The sequence below is a fragment of the Pongo pygmaeus genome, chromosome 5 (genome assembly GCF_028885625.2).
Source record: "Pongo pygmaeus isolate AG05252 chromosome 5, NHGRI_mPonPyg2-v2.0_pri, whole genome shotgun sequence".
NCBI lineage: Eukaryota > Metazoa > Chordata > Mammalia > Primates > Hominidae > Pongo > Pongo pygmaeus.
The window spans coordinates 130,570,527-130,590,152 of NC_072378.2; the positions used below are offsets into that span (position 1 = coordinate 130,570,527).

General features: G+C 36.7%; 2 protein-coding genes across 14 annotated transcripts in view; one reads left to right on the forward strand and one right to left on the reverse strand.

Moving 5' to 3' along the window:
- The window catches only part of SAMD3 (sterile alpha motif domain containing 3), a 218,034-nt gene that overhangs the window by 123,138 nt on the left and 75,270 nt on the right, over positions 1-19,626 (reverse strand). The gene's annotated exons all lie outside the window — the stretch shown is intronic.
- The window catches only part of TMEM200A (transmembrane protein 200A), a 185,433-nt gene that overhangs the window by 6,844 nt on the left and 158,963 nt on the right, over positions 1-19,626 (forward strand). For 3 of the 4 annotated variants that reach the window (XR_008503281.2, XR_008503282.2, XR_008503283.2), the window contains one exon: positions 3,493-4,462. The exons of the other annotated variant lie outside the window; for it this stretch is intronic. The gene's annotated coding sequence lies outside the window, so the exon portion shown is untranslated. Of the gene's footprint in view, positions 1-3,492; positions 4,463-19,626 lie in introns of those variants that run through there. 4 annotated transcript variants of the gene reach the window in all.

Below are 19,626 nucleotides of genomic sequence, written 5' to 3' on the forward strand. Positions count from 1 at the left end.
CTCGGAAAAGGAAAGAGAAGTGAAACTGAAGGCAGGTAGCCCGGTGCCTAGGAACCAGACCTGAAACCAGGCCTGGGCCTGCCTGACCTAAGCCTGGTAGTTAAATTTCAACCCCTGACCTAGCAACTGATGTTATCTATAAATTCCAGACATTGTATAGAAAGACATTGTGAAACTTCCTGGTCTGTTCTGTTTCACTCTGACCACTAGTGCATGCAGCCCCTGTCACTTACCCCTTGCTTGCTCAATCAATCATGACCCTCTCATGTGGACCCCCATAGAGTTGTGAGCCCTTAAAAGGGACAGGAATTGCTCACTCAGGGAGCTCGGCTCTTGAGACAGGAGTCTTGCCGATGCTCCTGGACGAATAAACCCCTTCCTTCTTTAACTTGGTGTCTGAGGAGTTTTGTCTGTGGCACATCCTGCTACAATAGCATGGTGTTCCCATTAAATTATAATGAAGCAGAAAAATTCCTATCATGTAGTGACATTGTAGCCATTGTAATGTCATAGCACAATGCATAACTCATGTTTGTGGCGATGCTGGTGTAAACAAACCTATTAAGCTTCCAGTCCTGTAAAGACATTGATGATCCTAGCCCTGTGGAAGCCTAGGCTGCTGTGTGTGTTTGTGTCTTAGTTTTTAACAAAAAGTAAAATATAAAAATAAAAAAATTTTAAAAATCGAAAAAAGTTTGCAGACTAAGGATACAAGAAAGAAAATATTTTTATACAGCTATACAATGTGTTTATATTTTAATCTAAGTGTTACTACAAAGGAGTACAAAATTTTGAAATATGAGACAACCTATAAAGTAAAAAAGTTATAGTAAGCTAAGGTTAATATATTGTGGAAGAAAGAAATGCTTTTAAAAATAATTTTAGTGTAGCCTAAGTGTGCAGGTTTATAAAATTTACAGTAGTGTACAATAATGCCCTAGGCCTTCATATTCACTCACCACTCACTCACCCACTCATACAGAGCAACTTCTAGCCTTGCAAGCACCAGTTAGGGTAAGTGTCCTATATAGATGCACCACTTTTTGATGTTTATACCATATTTTTACCATACTTTTTCTGTTTAGATACATACTTACCATTGTGTTACAATTGCTGATAATATTCAGTATAGTAACGTGTTGTAAAGGTTTGTAGCCTAAGAGCAATAGGCTATCCCATATAACCTAGGTGTGTAGTAGGCTATACCATCCAGGCTTGTGTAAGTGCACTCTATGAGGTTCACACAATGACAAAACCACCTAAAGACACATTTCTCAGAATGTATCTCTGCCATTAAATGATGCATGGCTGTACTATTCCTTTGTCAGATATGTGATTTTCCCAATATTTCTACTACACTGTAACTTGCCTTTTTATCCTCTTAATAAGATATTTTGCACAGCGAAAGTTTTAAATTTACATGAGGTTCCATTTATCATTTTTTCCCCTTTATGGATTATGCTTTTGATGTCATGTCTGAGGATTATTTGCCTAGCCCTAGGTCCTGAAGTTTTATTCCTTTTCTTATTCTTAAATTCTTATACTCTTACCTTTAAGTCCGTGATCCATTTTTGAATTAATTTTTGTATAAGGTGTGAAGTTTAGATTGAGGTTCTTTTATTTTTATTTTTTATTTTCTTGCCTATATACATTCAATTGCTCCAGCACCATTTGTTGCAAAGGCTTTCCTTTCTCCATTGAATAACGCTTTGCTCTTTGTCAAAAATCATTGGGTATATTTGTGCGTATATTTCTAGGTTCTCTATTCTTTTTGAAATGTTTGGTAGAATAATCAAGTGAAACCATTTGAAGCTGGATATTCTTTTTTAGAGGGTTTTAAAAATATGATTTCAATTTCTTTCATGGTTATGGGACTACTCAGATTATCTATTTCATCTTGGTTTTATTTCAGTAGTTTGTGATTTTTGAGAATTTAGTCAATTTCTCCTAAGTTGTTGAATTTATGAACATAAAGTTGTTTGTAGTATTTTCTTACTATCCCTTTAATGGCTAAAGGATTGGTAGTAATATCCCTGGTTTCCATTCTGATATTGGTAATATGTGTCTTCTCTCTTTTTCTTTTTGTCAGTCTTGCTAGAGGTTTATCAATTTTATTGATTTTTTTTTCAAAGAAACAGCACTTTTTTCATTGACTTTCTTTATTGTGTCCTTTTCATTTTAAATGATTTCTGTTCTTAACGCTATTATATCCTTCCTTCTGCTTGCTTTTGGTTTATTTTACTCCTCTTTTTCTACTTTATTCAGGTAGCAACACTTACTGCTTATTTGAGGTCTTTCCTCAGTCTAAGAACTTAGTGGTACAGGCTTCCTTACCAGGGTTGCTTTAGCAGTATGTCACATATTTTCTAATTTCTATTGTCATTCCTTCTTTGATCCATGGACTACTTGGAAGTGTGCTGCTTAATTATCAAACATCTGAACATTTTCTAGTTCTCTTTCTGTTATTGGTTTTCATTTTAATTTCACTGTGGTCAGAATGCAAACTCTGCATGATTTCAACCCTCCACAATCATAATTATAGAATTCTTAAGGCTGTGGAAATTCTTTTTTGAGACAGAGTGTGACAGAGTGTCACTCTGTTGCCCAGGCTGGAGTTCAGTGACATGATCTCAGCTCACTGAAACCTCCGCCTCCCAGGTTCAAGTGATTTTTGTGCCTCAGCCTCCAGAGTAGCTGGGACTACAGGTGTGTACCACCAGGCCCCGGCTAACTTTTGTATTTTTAGTAGAGATGGGGTTTCACCATGTTGGCCAGGCTTGTCTCAAACTCCTGGCTTCAAGTGATCCGCCCACCTCAGCCTCCCAAAGTGCTGGGATTATGGGTTTGAGCCCCTGAGTCAGGCCAGGATGTCTTAGTAGTCCACATGAAACTATGACTCAAACATGTAGGTTAGTTCCATATCTTGTGATGTTTTCTAGGACGTCACTGGCCTGAAGCAATCTTCTCTTTCTGTTTCAGCTTCAGCACCCCTTCCTGGGATTTTAGGTAAAAGGGTTAAACAAGCAAGAATTTGCCTAAGCAGTTAAACCTAAACCAAAATGTTCTCACTTACAAATATAAACCATGGATAGTCTAAACATCACTTTTTCAGAAATTAACCTTCCCAGAATATTTTCATGTGGCCCACATATGGTCTTACAGATACATGAACACATAGACCTATTTCATTGATTTTGATAGCTCTAAAATATCCCATTGTATGAATAAATAATTTGTTTAGCCAGTCTTTTACTAGTGGATTTTAAGATAATATTAAGGTATTTTTTGTCGTTATAAATAATACTGCAGGAAACACTTATGTGCATATTTCTTAGAGTAGCCATATGAATATATCTGTGGAAAATTCTTAGAAGTGAAATTCCTAGTTCAAAGGATGTACACATTTTAAATATTGGCAGATACTGCCAAAATTGCCTTCAAAAGACTTTGTACCCAATCTTGTTTTTTATTTTTTGTTTTTTTTTCCCTTAGGGTCTCACTCTGTTGCTCAGGCTGAAGTGCACTGTGGCGCCATCTCGGTTCACTGCAACCTCCACCTCCTGGGCTCAAGCGATTCTCCTGCCTTGGCCTCCCGAGTAGCTGAGACTACAGGAGCACCACACCATACTTGGCTAATTTTTGGATTTTTTGTAGAGACAGGGTTTCACCATGTTGCCCAGGTTGGTCTGCAACTCCTAAGCTCAAGCAATCCACTTGCCTCAGCCTCCCAAAGTGCTGGGAGTACAAACATGAGCCACTGCACAAACCTCTTGTCAACAATCTACAAGAATTCCTGTTTCCCCTCAACTTCCCTATCCCTGTGTACTATCAAGCTATTTGATGCTTACAAATTTGATTGGGTTAAAATGTTTTCTCATTGTGATTTTTATTAGCATTTTTAAGATTGTGAATGAACATCTTTTCTTACCTTTTTAAGACTTTCTTATGTTTATTTCCTTTGTCCATAATCTATCCAGTGTTTTTTTAAATTGTTGATTTGTAAATACTCTTTATATATTTAGAAAATAATATTTTGTTGGTCATATGTGTTGCAAATATGGTTTCACAGTTTTTGTTATTTGTGTTGGACTTTCTTTGTTTTCTTTCTCCCTCAGCAGATTTTACATAGACAAATATATCCATTGTATTAGTCTATTTTCACGCTGCTAATGAAGACATATCGAGACTGGGTAATTAATAAAGGAAAGAGGTTTAACGGACTCACAGTTCCACATGGCTGAGGAGTCCTCACATTTGTGGCAGAAGATGAAAGAAGAGCTAATGAACATCTTACATGGTGGCAGGCAAGAGCGTGTGCAGAGGAACTCTCATTTATAAAACCATCAGGTCCCTTGAGACTTATTCACCATCATGAGAACAGCATGGGAAAGACCCATCCCCATGATTCAATTACCTCCCACTCGGTCCCTCCCATGACATGTGGGGATTATTACAATTCAAGGTGAGATTTGAGTGGGGACACAGCCAAACCATCATCATCATCCATCCTTTAATTTGCAGTTTATTGAGTTTTATGTTTGGCCTTAAAAGGTCTTATCTTTTCCAAGATCATAAATAATACTCTTATATTGTTATGTTTCAAGTTTTGATTCCCTTGTAAGTTATTTTTGTGAAAAGAGTAAAGGAAACATCCAGTTATATTTATTTTTCAAATGGCTGACCATTATCCCATCTCCATTTATTTAATAATCCATTTTTTCTCTGTTTTGAAATGCCATCTTTACTGACATGTATTCCTGTATAAAGATGTGTCAGTCTTTATTAAATGAATTGAATTCAAGGATGGCTAAAATCAATTACCTTTTCGAGGTTGTCTTAGGACCTGGGATCAGATTGGGACAGTCAGTATCTAATTTATTTATCTATTTATTATTTTAAATTATTTCACATCTAAGTCATAGCTTTACGGTGTTCTAAACAGCCACCTCCCCCAAAATAGGTCCAATACTTCTGATTTATATAAACAATGAGGAAATAACTAGAGAGCTAGGAATACATTCCCTTAAAATACCAGGAGGATTAATTGGCTAGTGATGAGATAATAAATCTCCAGCTGATAATTAAATATTATTGTTCTTTGTGGAAATATGAAGTAATTGCATGCAAGGTGGGATTAGTTTTTATTGCTTTAGTTGGTGTGCAACATTGAATCTCAACTTTTTAAATTTTTATTTTATTTTATTTGATATGAAGTCTTGCTATATTGCCCAGGCTGGTCTCAAGTACTTGGGTTTAAGTGATCCTCCCAGCTCAGCTTCCCAAGTAGCTGGGATTCCTGGGATGTGCCACCATAATTAGGTAGATGTGAACTTTTAACGATGGCCTACTCATTTATAGTAGATTGGGAAGACCAGAATGACTGGAATCTATAGGAAAACTTCAACAGACTAGTAGACACAGATTTTAGCATCCTCATCCTCAGCTATCATAGACACTTGGAGTTTTTTTATTTATTTGGTTTATAGTATTGTTCAAGTCTGCTGTTTCCTTATTGATTTTTTTATGTTGGAGTATTGAAGGTTTTTTTATTTTTTTTAAATTTTATTTCTCTGACACTGGCTCTGAGATGACATGAAGCTTTTTATTATTATTGTATTTTTGCTCATTTCTCTTTTTAGTTCCCTTAATATTAGCTTTATATATTTATAAATGATGGTAGGTGCATACATATTTATTATTGTTATATCTTCTGGATGAAATGACCTTCTATCATTATATAATGTATTTCTTTGTCTTGTGAATAAGGTCTGTTTTGTTTGATAGAAGTATAGCCACCTCTGCTCTCATTTGGTTACTATTTGTACAGAATATCTTTTTCTATCACTTCACTTTTAGCCTATGTGTATCCTTAAATCTAAAATGAGTCTCTTGTAGACAACACATAGTTGGGTCTCTTAAAATTAACCTTTTAATCACTCTATGTCTTTTGATTGGGGACTTTAATCCATTTATATTTAAAGAAATTATTGGTAGAGAAGAACTTAAAACTGCCGTTTTGTTAATTGTTTCCTGTTTTGTAGTTCTTTCATTCCTTTTTCTCCTCTTAATGTTTTTCTTGGCATTTTATTGATCTTTTTTGTAGATATAGTCTTTGTTCTCTTTCTCTTTTTCTTTTTTGTATCTTCTGTATGTATTTTTGTGTGTGGTTACCATAAGGCATATGTAAAATATTTTATTACTAAAACCATCCATTTTAAGCTGATAACAACTTAGAAGAATGAAGTATGCTTTAATTGCATGCAAATATCTCTATACTTTTACTGCCCACTACACAATTTATATTATTGATGTCACAATTTATATCTTTTTATATTGTAACTTCACTAACAAATTTTTGTAAAGTTGTTCTTAATATTTTTTGACTTTTAACTTGTGTACTAAAATTAAAATCAATTTACATACCATCATTACAGTATTATTCTGTTTATATACTTAACTCTACAAGTGAATTTTACACTTTTATATGCTTCTGTGTTGCACTTCAGCATCCTTTTATTTCAAGTTGAATAATTACCTTTAGAATGTTTATAAAGCAGTTCTGATAATAAGGTATTCCCTCAGTTTTCATTTATCTAGGACAATCTTTACCTCTCCATTTCTGAAGAAAATTTTTGCTGAGTATCGTATTCTTGGTAGACAGGATTTGTCTTTCAGTACCTTGACTATATCCTACCACTGTCTCCTGGCTGGTAAGGTTTCTGATAAGAAATCAACTGATAGTCTTATGGAGACTCCCTTGTACAGAGCAGTTCTCTGAGTGGCCTTGGACCAACCCAGTTCTCTCCCTTTTCTTGCTTATAATTTGCAAGTATAACTACAGAATGTACAGGGAATGCAACATTCTCAGATAGGGAGGGACTGTCTGGAAAATCCCAGGCTCTGTTCTAGTCTTCCCAGAATAGGATGTCCTTCCATGCTTTAGTCGAGTGACATGTGACTCTGAGGTATAAAGCTTAGGGTGGGCTGCTGTTTCCTAGGGTTCCTCAGCTGCAAGTGGGACACATGTAAATAGGACTCCATCCATCCTAGGACATATTTTGGGCCAAAGAGATTTTATGTGGAGCTCTGCTGGCTTGGAGGAGGGGCTTGGAGAAGGAAAAGTGAAACTGTTTCTCTTTCCAATTTTGAAGGGATTTTTCTCTGTGATGTGTTCATCTGAGCACTGCAACGTCTTAATTGGAATCTGGAGTTCTTATAAAGGCAGTTTGGCCCAAGTATCTTTTTTTTTTTTTTTTTTTGGTGTTTCTGTTGAGGAGGGGATAAGGGCTGTGATTTCCTATTCCACTATATTACTGAAGTCCCTCTCCCTTTACATTTGATTGCAATGTCTCTTAAGACTCTTAAACTTAGTCCCTTACAATTCCTAGCTTGCTATTTTTTTCTTCATACTATGGACTTTTGGGAACTATCAGGTTAGTCCTTTTTTTGGACCCTTGGCACTCAAAATATAGTCTGCTGACCAGCAGTACTGGCATCACCTGGGATCTTGTATGAAATGTAGAATTTCAGGTCCCTAGACCTACTGTATCAAAATATACATTTTGATAAGATTCTTAGGTGAGTTGTATGCCCATTAAATGTGAGAAACACTGCTCATAAATGCCTTAATTCTGTATTTTTCTCTTTGATTCCTTGTGGTGTCATTTATTTATTTATTTTTTTTCTCCTGTAGTTCCTGTAGACAGAAGTTATCTTGATACCAGTAGCTCTCAACTTTGTGAAGACTAACTTGCTGATTTCTTTTGCTTCTTGAATCAGCTTGGGTCCCATTATCAGCATTTTATATTTTATTGACATAATGATAAGCCATATTAAGAAATAGTCAAAAGAGATTTTACCTTTTTACCTTGTCAGCTCTGGGTTTTAAATCTTAACAAAAATACTCAGATAAATCCCAAACAGTTCAGAAATCTATCTGTCTCAACTCCCAGTAGGGCTGAATTACACTGAACTTTGGAGGAATAACAAGTATATATTTAGTTTATAATAACCACTATTTAATTTAACTAGAGTACACAGTTAAAGCACAATTGTATATAGCAATCTATTTATGATATAAATTTGAGTTTATTTATTAATTTACCAATACCTCCCTCAACTAATGATATGGGAGAAAAATCAGTTATTAATATATTATAATTATAAATCACCTATTTGGTCTTGATTCAAATTTTTATTTTCCTGATCTTCAAGTCTTGCCCTCCTCTTCCCTGAAAATTACATTATTTTCTTCTTTGTGTATCATATTCTTTTTATTATTTATGTTTACAATCCATATCAGTATGGTTGTGTTCTTATTTTAAAACATTTTCTCCCCCTCTAACTCTTTGATTATGACCTTGCTCAGACATATTTTAAGTATTGTGGCAGGCTGGATAATGGCCCTGCAAGGATGTTCACATTCTAATACCTATAATTTATGAATATGTTGCCTTACATGATGGAAGGAACTTTGAAGATATAATTAAGGATTTTGAGAAGGGGAAAATTTTCCTGGATGATTTAGGTGGGCTTAACGTAATTACAGGGTCCTTATAACAGGGAAACAGGAGGTTCAGAGAGAAGACAGAAGCAGAAGTTAGAATTATGTACTTTGAAAATAGAAGGAGGGGCCATAAACCAAAGAAAGTATGTGGCCTTTAGAAGAGAGAAAAAGTAAGGAAACAGATTCTCCCCTAGAATCTACAGAAGGAACTCAGGCCTAATGATGCCTTGATTTTAGCTCAGAAAAACTCTGATTCCAGAGTTCTGACTTTCTGAATAGTAAGATAATAAATTGGTTAAATAATCATTTTAAGGCCTTATCATTGTGGTAATAAATTATAGCAGGAATAGGAAACTAGTACAAGTGTAAAGCTTTTATCAGTTTACTAATTTTAGGTTCTAATACTTTTCTGCAAGAAAAAACAAGAATGTATAGGTAAGTAAAGAGTGGATGGAATAATATGAGTCTCTCATAACAGATATTAAGCATATTAAAAGTATTATAAAGCTATAATGATTAAAGAAGTGTGTTATTTAAACAAGTATGGACACATGTATCATGAAAGCAGAATAAGTAACACAGAGTAAGAACCTATGTATGTATATACATTTACATTATAATAAAGGTATAATTCCCTAATGGGTTCTTCTTGCCCACTGCCCAAATAAAACCAATTCACTGAGACTGCAGTACTGCAGGAGAGAAAGAGTTTAGTTAATGCAGGGTTAGCCAAGTGGAAGACAGGAATTCATTACTCATATCAGCTTCCCTGAGAACTCCAAGGCTAGGCTTTTATGGATAATATCACAGGTAGAAGGCTAGGGGATGGGTGCTGCTGCGTTGGGAATGAAAATAGGGGTGTGGAAAATGGTTCTCGTGTGCTGACTCGGCCTCAGGGTGGGGGCCACAGGACTGGTTAAGTCATGAAGCACAGGCCCGAGTAGAGCCAGTTGGTCACCAGAATGCAAAAGTCGGAAAAACATCTCAAAAGACCAATTGTAGGTTCTAAAATAGTAATGTTATCTATACAAGCAATTGAGAAAGTCAAAAATCTTGTGACTTATGGCCACATGATTCCTGAAAAGTAAGGGATTATAGAAAAGCAAGTTGTGAAACAATGGCTTGTTATCATTTAACTCTGCCTACATCTTAGGCATAATTTAGGCCTCTACCATAATCCTTATCTTGTGGCCTTTCATTAGTTTTACACAGACAGTTTCAGTCCTCAAACAAAGAGTGGGTCAATTTTAGGGTTGGACTATTATCATTCTTGTTTCAAAGTTAAACTATAAACTACATTCCTCCCGTGGTTAACTTGGCTTACACTCAGGAATGAACAAGGACAGCCAGCCTGTAAGGCTAGAAGCAAGATGGAGTCAGCCATGCTAGACTTCTTTTGCTGTTATAATCTTTGCAAAGGCAATTTCAAAGGCGGTGCTCATTGACACTAATTGACCGGCCTTGCTCTTCTTTGAACATACCATCTTGTTCTATTAAACATTCATAAATGGTGTACAGTCTACTGGTTCTCCTTTTTCTATTTTTTCTCCTACTTGTTGCTTATATAACTCCTGTTCATCCTTAGGAATAACTTAGGTGTCACTTCTTTCAAGGATCTTTTTATGAATGCCCCAGGTACAGTTTGGATGTTCTTCCTTGGTTCTCTGAGGCACAGGCTTGGTTTATAATATGGTAACAAGCAATCCTCTAATATTAGATATTTTGAAATCACCATTGCAAAATTATAACTGAGACAATGACAGAGAACTGACCTAACTGACCCCTTCTTGCTTCTAACCTCCAAGCTGTCTCTGTTCATTCCTGGGTGTAGGGTGAATTAACTTTGGGAGGAACTTAGCGTATAGTTTATAGTTTGAAACAAAGATGGTAACAGCCCTTTCCCAAAACAAACCTCCTTCTTGCATGGGGACTAGATTGCCTTTGTAGGACTAACAAAGTAGCCACAAGATTAGAAATTATGGTTTAGGAGCCACACAGCTGGAAGCTACAAGATTCTGAATCCCCCAAATTGCTGCTGGGGATAACATCACTATCGTATAACCTAAGAGCAGTGCTTGAGATATTTTGCAGACCCTGCACTTGATGGATCACTTGGCACCACTTGGATTGATAAACTGGCTCATCCAGTCTTGTGGGCCCCACCCAGGGACTGATACAGCACAAGAAGACAGCTTCGACTCCCTGTGATTTCATCTCTGACCTGAACAATCAGCACTCCCAGCTCACTGGCCCCACCACCTACCAAATTATCCTTAAAAACTCTGATCCTTGAATACTTGGGGGGTCTGATTTGAGTAATAATAAAACTCCAGTCTCCTGCATAGCCAGCTCTGTGTGAATTACTGTTTCTCTATTGCAATTCCCCTGTCTTGATAAATCACCTCTGTCTAGGCAGTGGGCAAGGTGAACCCATTGGGCAGTTACAAATTAACACAATAAAAGAGTATTTCTTATTCATACAATTTCCATTGCAGAGTTGTTTTCTACTCTTCAGAGTTGTTTTCCTACAAATTATGACTCAGCAATCTAGTTGGCTTCAGTCTTTTAGTGCTATCAAAATTGAATTGAGATGGCTCAATTCAAGGCCTCCCTACACCTGGCACAGTGGAGGAAGGGTGAAACTGGAAAATAAGGCTTTTCATTGCCTCAGTCCAAAACTGGCATCTTACTTTTGCTCACGTTTCACTGGCTTTAACTATTCATATTTTCCTGCACAATACGGAGCTGAGAGGTTCATTCTTCCGTGTGCCTGGAAAGGAAGGAGAACTGGATAGTGGTAAAGCACAATAACGCCTACTGCACGCTCTGACCTTAGCATGAGTGTATCACTTACTGCAGCCTACTGTAGTTACATAGATGGTGGGGAAACACGATGTGGTTAGACTCTTTGCAATTCTATCAAATATTCTCCCATGCTAGGGTCAATCTAGTACAAGGGTTAGAGAATGAACCTTAGAATCCAGTTGGATCTGAATTTAATTCTCAGCTCCACCACTTTACTTACTGTATGAACTTGGCAAGTTATTTCACCATTGTGAGTCTCAGTTTCCTAAATCATAAAATGAGCTTAATAATATCTATCTAATAGTATTATTATAAGATTATATAATTTAATGGATATAAAGTTCCTGGTACTCCACCAGATATGGTTTGGCTGTGTCCCCCCCTAAATACCATCTTAAATTGTCATCCTTATAATCCCCATGTGTCATGAGAGGGACCCAGTGGGAGGTATGTGAATCACGGGGGCGGTTTTCCCCATGCAGTTCTCATGACAGCGAGTGAGTTCTCGTGAGGTCTGATCGTTTTATAAGCATCTGGCATTTCCCCTGCTGGCACTCATTCTCTCTCCTGCCACCCTGTAAAGAGGTGCCTTCCTCCATGATTGTAAGTTTCCTGAGGCCTCCCCAGCCATATGGAACTGTGAAGCAATTAAACCTCTTTTATTTTATTTATGTATTTATTTTGAGATGGAGTTTCACTCTTGTTGCTCAGGCTGGAGTGCAATGATGCACTCTCACTGCAACCTCCCCCTCCCAGGTTCAAGCGATTCTCCTGCCTCAGCCTCTCAAAAAGCTGGGATTACTGGCGCCCGCCAGCAGGCCCAGCTAATTTTTGTACGTTTAGTACAGACAGGGTTTCATCATGTTGGCCAGGCTGGTCTCAAACTCCTGACCTCAGGTGACCCACCCGCCTCGGCCTCCCAAAGTGATGGGATTACAGGTGTGAGCCACTGTTCCTGGCCTAAACCTCTTTTCTTTATAAATTACCCAGTCTTGGGTATGTCTTCATAGCATCATGAGAAATGGACTAATACACCATCTGACATACAGTAGCAGCTAAATAAAAAGCAGTCTTTATTATTACCTAGTCTTTGAGCTGCACCTCCCAGGGACATTATCTTTGTCTTTCAAATTTTAATTTCTTTCTCCCCTTTGACTCTTATCTTCAGTTGCGAATAATAATTATCTTTCCTAAGTTAAAAATAAAACTGAACCATTCAAAACAAATTAAAACTTTGCTTTAGGCTATTTTTCCATTTCCCTCTTTCTTATCACCAAACTCAAATGTTTGTTTTCTGTCATGTTGTTTTTCACTAGCTACTTCTACTTTTAAAAGTTCCCATTCACTGCTTGGCTCATCATAATCTTTGTTTTCCTATTTACTGAAGCCATTCTCTTGCAGCTTATAACCAGCCTCCTCATCACGAAGTTATTAAACTTCACAAGCATTTCACCTTGCAGGTCTTTCTTGTGGTTTGACATTTAATTATTTTTTTGCTCTTGATAATGGCATATAATGACATACCTCTTACCCTTCTCACCATTCCCAAACCTTCCTGATTCAATTTATTTTCCTGTCCCCTCCAGGAAGATCTGCAGAAGGTTCATTTTTTTGGCCCTCTTCTCTTCTCTCACATGCCTCCCTTTGGCACTCACATTCCTTCCCAAAGCTTGAAAATATCACCTTTAGACAGACATCTTCTATGTCTAGCCTCTCCTCTAAACTCTCTTCTAGCTTCCCAACTGCCTAATCAAAATTTCTCAGGATTTTTGTTCCTGCACTCAAATTGACTGTGTCCCACTTGGATTCTGTACCCATTTGGCCATTGTTCACGGTTCTATTTCAGCATGTACACATAGCATCCCATATTATAGTTATTTGGAACATTACATTGCAGTTGTAAACTCCTTGGGACAGGAGTTATCTAAAGATAGTCTTTATCTTCTTGCCTCCCCTCTTTATTTTCACATTAAAATTTAGTAATCATCTATATCACCATCAGGATAATTATAATATGCTAATTATGATATGTGTAATATATACTTCAAAATAAACGTTCACATTAAAAATGTGGCACAGTAGTTCTCTGATATCCTCAGGGGATACATTCCAAGACCTCCAGTGGATGCCTGAAACCATGGATAGTATTGAACTTTCTATATACTATGTTCTTTTCCTACACATATGTGCCTATAATAAAGTCTAATTTATAAATTAGATGTACTAAGAGATTAACAACAATAGCTAATAATAAAATAGAACAATTATAACAACATACTGTAATGCAAGTTATGTGAATGTGGTCTCTCTCTATCTCTCTCTTTCAAAATATCCCATTGTACTGTCCTCCCCTATTTTGGATTGTGGCTAATGACAGGTAACTGAAATTATGGAAAGCAATACTGTGTATAAGGGAAAACTACTGGTTAGTGTGATTGAGCATAGTAGGAATCACTACACTTCAAACTGATAGAGAAATGAAAAGTCTCTTGCTTACTGATTTTATAGAATAAAGTTATTATTTCCTCTTTATTTACATTTCAGGGCCATCAGATGTGCACCACTGGGGATATTAAATTAGGGTTAGAGATGCACCATTGCCAAGATGGGGAAGACAGAGCCTACATTTTCCAAAAGAACTTGAAAGCTTGATAATAGCAGTTGCTTTGCTAGAACATCACCAGTTACACCTTGTCATCTGGATTAAGTGGGTTTTGTTTTACATTTGGAACACCACATTGCCATGCTCTTTCTCTCCCTTTTGTGTAGAAATAGTGATAAACACCTGCCAAACATCTAGAGGTTTTCTATATTTCTCTTACAAAGAAAATGGGGAATCACGGCATCCCAGATTGCTTCTTTTGGCAAGAACATTGCCTCTTTGCCCCATATGATAGTCTATGGCTGTATCCCTAAAGATGCAGGTAAAGCTACATTAAAGAATTATTTTTCTCCAGTCAAAGCAGTGTGTTATATCATTTATATACCGTTGTTTGCTCATCTTTTTTGTTGTTAATTGCATTTAAAAGTAAATTTTTAGTAATGCTAATGGATCAAATAGACCCAGCTGGAAAGGCAGTAAAAATAAACAATAGGCATGCCTATCTGTTATGTGAATGAGTGAAAACAGACATATCTAAAAGCTTAGCAATTACTGGCCACAGTGCACTATAACTGATAGCACCAAACTTTTATCCCTGTTCTCCCCATTTATTTAGGTTGATCTGCATCTTCTGATCTAGATATCTTGACTCCATAACCAAACTTGGATACTGGCCTCTGATCCAGTTTTGGCCATGAGAACTTCAAATGCTCTGATCAGCATCCTATCTGATTCTTCCTTTGGTTTATATGCCCTTGGTTTCAGGTATCCAGCCCTGGACATTTTTCTCTGTATCCACAACCTACCTTGACATTTTCTGCCCCAAAATGACTCTTTACAGCATGGAGAATCAAATATGTGAATTAATGCAATGGCCTCTTATCTCCCTGCATCTGTTCTTCATTTTTGCACTCTCTCTATAGAGGAAATCTAATCATGTCACTCTTCTGCTTGAAATCCTTCAAGAGCTTTCAATGGCCTTTAGGATAAAATATAAGCTTCTTAGAATGGAATTAAAATGTATTTCAGCCAGGCATGGTTGCTCACACCTGTAATCTCAGCACTTTGGGAGGCCGAGGTGGGAGGATCACCTGAGGTCAGGAGTTTGAGACCAGCCTGGGTAACATGTAGAAACCATGTCTCTACTAAAAATACAAAAATTAGCCAGTGCCACTTGCCTGTAGTTCCTGGGACTTAGGAGGCTGAGGTGGGAGAATCACTTGAAGTCAGGAGGCAGAGGTTGCAGTGAGTCGAGATTGTGTCACTGCACTCCAGCCTGGGCAATAGAGCAAGACTCATCTCAAATAAATAAATAAATAAATAAACAGAAATAAATAAAATGGATTTCCATGATACAGTCCTTGATTTCGGCCATTTCCCCATGTTAAGCTTATGTGCCAGTGGAATGGACCTACTCACAGATCTTCAAATAATCCATGTTCTTTTAAACCTTTCAGCATTTGCACTTGCCATACTCTGCCTAGAACAGACATCTTCTGCCTCTGTAGTAAATTCTTCTTCCTTCAAGACATGACAGAGCTACTCAGGAAAGTCTTCCCTGGCTGAGGCCTTGCTTTACTTACTTAACATATTCACACAAGTAACACACACACACACAAGCACACATGCGCATGTGCAGGGGGATGGGGGGAGAGAGAGAGAGAGAGAAAGATTTGGCCTTACTCTTTGCATTAAATTGGCTTCCATAACTAGGGAAATGGCCTTGTGTTCTAGTCCTAAAGAGATGGTAGTCTTAAAGAGATAACAAACAGAGGACAACGAGAAGCAGAAAATTCTACTACCAACACCTATGAAATACATGTTATGTATATTACATACATAGGCAACTATAAATGCATAGTTGATCATACAAGGAAGAATAGAGTCTCCCCTGGTGGCAAACTGAAGTGTGTGAAACCATGAGCCGCTGTGACTGCCCTGAAGTAGTCTTGGTCTCAATAGTACAGAGGCTTAGAGTTTAAAATCCTCATGGGAAGAGAAACTGAAGCTTTGCATTCAAAACAAGAGGGGGATTGAAATGGAGACCATTGAATAAATATGAGACTTTCAAAAGTACTGGACTTCAGGGAAACCCTCAGAGAAAGAGTGTTCTAAGAAAAAAAAAATCTACTCACTGGTACAGAGAAGACAAGGACGCTAAAAGTAACAGCTGAAACAAAAGAGAATTTTCTGAGAATTCAAATTCCAAACTTGTGTTTCATGCAGGCTCAAGGTTCAGAATAATAACTTCTCACAAATTCTGGAAACCTTGAAAGAAAGAGATTGGTATAAAAATTGGACCCAGCAGCGTGATTCTCTTGGGGTATGTAAAAGAAGCAAATATAAAACTTTCAGGGAGGCACGCCCTCAACAGATGCTATTCAGCAACAATTTATAAGTCAACAGACACAGCAATGGGGATAATTGGAAACCCAAGAATTTCAGCTTCTAGGGCACTGGTCAAGATTATAAAATTGGTTTGTCCTAAATGAATAAAAAATAAAATGTGGAATTTAAATCCTAAGAAAAAAAAGACACTACAAAAAATGGCACATTTGAAAAAGAATAAAATATAATTTCTAGAAATAAAAAAGTCAATAGACTAAACAGAAAGTAATATACAACTAAAGGATTTGCAAACAGAGTTGGAATGAAGACTATTACTCAGAATATAGCACTGAGAGATAATCAGAAAACAGGTAGGAGAAATTAACAGATATGAAGGTTAGAATGAGAGCAACAGTCTGGTAGGAGTTGTAGAAGGTGGTGTTTGAGAGAAGAGGGAGAAGTAAATGTTGAGGTAATGGCTGAGAGTTTTCCAGAATGTATGAAATATATGAATCCTTAGATTAAGGCAACATTATCAGTCGTGAGCAGGCTAAATAAAAATAAATCACACATAGAGCCTTATAGTAAAACCATCAAATACCAAAGACAAAAAGAGGATCTAGAAGGCAATCAGCGAGAAAAGACAGATTACCTAAAAAGAAACAAAAATTATGCTGTCACATGCTTTTAATAGCAAGAAAAAAGGCTAAAGAGAAATGGTATATTGTATTGTCTTTCTTCAAATTACTAAGAGAAAATAATTGTTAATCTAGAATAAATTACACAAACTATCATTTGGGAAGGAGAGTTAAAAATAATTTTTTGACAAAATTAAGAGTATTTACCACTTTCAGATCTATAATGAATAATGACTTTTAAAGGATATAAGTAAGGAAAAAGCCGGAAAGAAGAATAGGCTTCAAGTAATGATGGTAAGCAAAGAAATTAGTAAACATGTGGGTCAATATAAAGAAGCATTGTTATTATTATCACTTTTTTTGAAAGAGTGTCTTGCTCTGTCACCCAGCCTGGAGTGCAGTGGTGCTATCCTGGCTCACCACAACCTCTGCCTCCCAGGTTCAAGTGATTCTCCTTCCTCAGCCTCCCAAGTAGCTGTGATTTCCATGTGATAAGAGGCGTGTGCCATCATGCGAGGCTAATTCTTGTCTTTTTAGTAGAGACCGGGTTTCACCATGTTGGCCAGGCTGGTCTTGAACTCCTGACTTCAAGTGATTCGCCCACTTCAGCCTCCCAAAGTGTTGGGATTACAGGCATGAGCCACCATGCCCGGCCTAAGAAGCATTTCTTACACAGAACAGTAATGATAATGGTTATTAATTTTGGTAATAATATCAAGATACAATAAAATTCCAAACATCTCTAACACTTAATAAGAAAGATGAGTCATTTTTATTAGAAGAAGGTTAGAATTACTGATTTCAATTTTAGTTCCTGTTTAATCAAGTATATATGTTAGCAATTTCAACATAATCACTTAAAAACAGAAATGGATTATATAATATCTAAATAACTAGAGAATAACAAGGATTAAAGATAACTTAGTTAATCTTATAGAAGGCAGGAAAAGACAAAAAATCATTTTAAAGAGAAAGCTGAAAAAGAGAGAGAGAGGGAGACAGAAAGAGAAGATAGATATAAATCCAAATATTTCAGCAATCACAAGAATGTCATATGAGCAAAATTCTCTAGTTAAAGGAGCAAGGCCATAAATTGGGTGGTAAGTATTCAATAAAATTGTCTTTATAAGGGAACATAAACATAAATATCATGGCATAAAATGATTTAAAGTAAAAGGATGAGAAAAGGTAGACCAGGTAAATAACCAAATTAGGTTAGTGTATCTGTGTTAACATAAAGAATGCACTCGGAGAGGGATAGCATTATTAGGGATGAAGATGGTTACTATGCATTGATAAAAGATTCAAGTCACAAGGAAGTAATAACATTTCAAAATATACATGCCTCCAACAACATATATAGAGAACATTTCATACAATAAGAAGGAGAAATAGGTGAACCCACAATTCTATGGGGAGATAAATGCTTGTTCCATAATAGTAGAGTAAGCAGACATGTAAAATTCTTTATTTGCAGCTCTGTTTGTAATAGCAAAAAGTAGAAACAACTGTCCCAAGTCAAGGAAGTAGATAGCTAAACTGAGACTGATTTATACATTCAGTTAGTATTCAATGGTTAAAAATGGACTAGATCTCATGGATAAGATGGATAATTCCATCTGAGCATTCCATAATACTGAATGACAAAAGAGTTGCAAAATGTTACATATAGTAGACACCAAGTGGAGATATGAATTGGATATATAAACATGGAGCTTGAAGAGATGTGGGCTGAAAGATACATTTGGCAGTTATCTGAATACATTTTTTGAAAGCATGAGTATTCACAGTCATCAAGGAGAGTTAGTAGTGAAGAAAACCCAATTTAGAACCCTGGGATTTCCAACAATTACTGATCAAATTGAGAGAAAGAGAATCAAGCAGATGAAATCCAGAAAAGCAGCCTCACTAGTAAAGAGAGAGAGAGGGAAGTAAGGAGAGCTCTCATGTTGGAAGCATGAGGGTAGCTTCCAACTGGCTGGAAGCATGTTGAGGATAAAAAGCCAATATGCTAAGGGTGGAGGATTAGAAGAGAAAAAACTTGACATTATAGAGTCAACTAATCCAGAAACTCACTATATCTATAATTCTGTTATATGCGATAAGCATTTATTTTGTAATGTCATTGCTAGTTGTATTTTCTGTTACATGAAGCCAATAGCATCTTATTATGCCCAGTGACAATTTTAAAAGTCCATCTTATTCCCAGTTAAAGGAAATGTGTGTTGAATAAATGGCACTAGTGTTTCACAGGGGTTGCAAAGATAACTAAGACAAGTCCCAGCCCAAGAGTTCATAGTTTAGGAGAGAGAAATTTACATTTAAAGCCATAAGAGATGGTAGGGTCTTGAAGACTTTTGATCACGGATATGAGATAATAAAGGCAGTGCTTTAGAAACACCAGTTTGTTGTCATAATAAAAATGATTATGCACCTTGGGTACATATATCTGTCTATTTAGCATACTTTACTTTATTTGAACCTTATAACAAATCAATAAGGAAGGTATTGCTCATGTTTTATAAATGAAGAAATAGGTTTATGAACTCAAATAATTTGCTTAGGATCAGATAGTGATAAGATTGAAACTAAGTTTGTTTAGCACCAGAAGCCAGGCTCTTACCTGCTTTCTTCCATGCTATGCTGTCCCTCCTGTGGCACCATCTGCCTTTATCTCACACACTTCATTGACCCAACACAGGATGGCCAGAAGGGAGGAAAAGTGAGCGTCAAGGAAACCAATTAAG